Genomic DNA, 2,804 nt, shown 5'->3' with positions numbered 1-2,804 from the left:
ACCTGGTTGGCAAGCAGTGTGAAGAGGCTTGGGGACTCTTGGGCCCAGAGTCAGTGGCGTGACCACAGAGGACTCTTCAGGAGAGTGGAGCTACCAGCTGATGGGAAGAGAGGGCATATGTACAGGAGCGCCCACACTTGCAGATGATACCCACGTGACTTGGACTGGATGACTGAATGAAAGGAGCTCAACCAGAAGAGGAAAGAAGAGGGAAAAAAAAAAAAGAGTGAGTTGATACAGTCTGATGATCTTGACCTATACCTATGGAGCAGCAACTCAAAAGAAGGAACAAATCCTTACAGCAAGAAACATTCACACACACCCCTCCACACACAAAGTGGACGGAGATGGGCAACTTGGACATTGGATACGCAAATGTGGAGGGGGGACTATAAAGGCAAGAATTGACTGGCTTACAAGCTTTCAAGAGGGAACATAGTGCTCGGGAGCATGACGGAAGGCAGAATCTCCAGTAGGTACTATTCAATCTGTCTGGGCGGAGCTGATGAAAGGAAATACAGATGGGTAACTGGTGATACTGTAGTAAATAATGCTTATCAAGACGGATTACGAGGGTTGGAAATGCAAAGGTAGACATTTTGTTACAAGGAAGGGAGTGATTAATTCTCCAGGATAGGAGCGGAGGTCTCTGGGACCATCAACGGAGAAGAGCCGAGAGCAGGACCCTACCCAGAGAAACAGAGATGCCTGATATAGAGACAGAGACGATGATGTGGAGTGATGAAGCGACTGGGGACTTTGGACCCAGAGAGGGAAGGGGACTGTGGGCCGAAAACTGGGGGGGTGGGGAGGGGTAAGCGTAGGGGGTGAGTTTCTGGGATATACCCTTTGGGTGGTTGATGATGCATGGAGGGGATTGGAACCATGAAAGTGAGATGATATATGATGGAGTGAATGTAAAACTAAAGTTCTCCCATGTAAACTATCATATAATTCACAATAAAACATTTAAAAAGAAAAGAAATGAAAGAAATGCTCATATATTTTTCTTTGAAAGAAGAGTTAAGACTTGGACTGAATCAAGACTTGGTCTTGATTTTAGTCCAACGCATAAAGGGAAAAATAATATTGAAAATGTTTTAGTCTAGTAAAGTGAATGTCCCTCAGTCCACTATTGCGGTTGGTTCTTATGGATCGGCCTTGTTAACCCACTGGCCATAGCTCCATCTGGATCTTCAAGATTCTCATGCTCAAAAGAGACTACTTCTTCCCCTATTACCTTCATTAACTTGAGAAAGCTGGGAGGTGGTTCCTAAGCCTGCACCACAGTAGTTTACTAAGGCACACCCTTGCCATGACTTGCTCCAAACGGACTTGATCTGTAATATTTGTAGGAATGGCATGCTTCTCAACAGCTTTTCAGAGCAAGGTTTCTAAATGAAACACAAAGGCAGAGACTTCCTAGCCCTCTTCCTGATCGGCCTTAAGATAACTAACCTGTGAGGTCTCCAGGCTTCTAAACACCTGCTTAAATGCCTCCAAGCACTCTTCCATGCTTAGGGACTGATTGCCTGCACTATATACATGAGGTCCAAGGCAGGGCCACACAGGCTTTCCATGAACCACCTTTTCTTTTCTGCTTCTACTACTGGCCACTCTTTGGCGATATCAATGGCCTGTTCTAACCAGATTTCAAAGGGCTCTTTCTCTGGGGCTGGAACAGCACTACTTGAAAATATTCTCACAGTTTTCGGTACCTCATGGGTAACAGAGGCATGTGCAATCACTTGTCCCATAAACTGGCCAGTAATTCTGGTGATGTGGAAGGGACAGCAGCTGTTGACACTCCCTCATGCCCAAGGATCAGAACATACTCGCTAATGTCTGTCCCTATTTTTCTAAAAAGAGGTTTAGTCTTTCAATAAAGTCAGTATCCTTAATAGGGGTCTTAAAGACCACTTTCCAAAAACCACCCCTTCCCTACATCTCACTGGGGATCACTGAGTTATCAAGATCCTCCATACGCTCTAGTAAGACAGCACTGGCATTATCCAGCTTCCAGAATGTTTTCCCAAGCAGTCTATACATGCCCAGGGACTTTAAATTATCCTGCAGAACCTCCTGAATCTCAGCCTCATGACAGTCCACTGGTATCCCCAGAACGAGCAGTGATTTCTGAGTATCCACATTCATTATCCCACACCAGTTCTCTAGCAATGTCAATGCCATTGACCCAAATATCATCTCACTCTAACTCTTAAGGGTATCAACTAGTTTGTGGTGTAGATACACACTGCTTTAGATATAAACAAAATTCTGGGTGACCTAGGGATTGAGTCTTGGGTCAGGTCACTATAAGAATGACCTCAAAGTCATCTGGACCAGCAATACTTAACGTGCCCAGTGACAAGAACTCAATATACTTCCTGTAATATCTCTAGAACTGACCCAAGGGTTGTGTCTCACTAATAATGGAGCCACTGCTGAGGATACTACAGTCCTTCCAATGATGCTGGCAGCCACATGGCGGTCCTAACCCTTCTTTGCTTACCAAGGCTCCTTGAACAGCTTTTTCCACCACTATCTCCTGGTCACTAACCAGTAGTGAAACACTTTCCACTCTAGCACCTGGAACGCTTGAAGAGAAATCTCACAGTAGAGCAGTTGGACTCCTGCTGCTTATATGTTCCAGATTGTTCCATGAAAGCCAAGAGCATATCCAGCCTCTAGCACAGGAAGGTGTTACCCAACTCCACACAGTGGTGTGTCTGAGTCTAAGCTCCAGCCAAGCCACGATGCCTCTGACTCCAGAGAGCAGTAAGCAGGCCCTCCTCACTGCATCC

General features: G+C 45.6%; 1 pseudogene; it reads right to left on the bottom strand.

Moving 5' to 3' along the window:
- Window positions 1–1,148: 1,148 nt before the first annotated feature.
- LOC102837400 lies at window positions 1,149–2,190 on the bottom strand (annotated as a pseudogene).
- Between the last annotated feature and the right edge of the window lie 614 nt (window positions 2,191–2,804).

Source organism: Chrysochloris asiatica, unplaced genomic scaffold (assembly GCF_000296735.1).
Source record: "Chrysochloris asiatica unplaced genomic scaffold, ChrAsi1.0 scaffold00244, whole genome shotgun sequence".
Lineage (NCBI taxonomy): Eukaryota > Metazoa > Chordata > Mammalia > Afrosoricida > Chrysochloridae > Chrysochloris > Chrysochloris asiatica.
The sequence above is the reverse complement of the archived record's forward strand: the minus strand, read 5'-3'. Positions and strand labels throughout refer to the sequence as shown.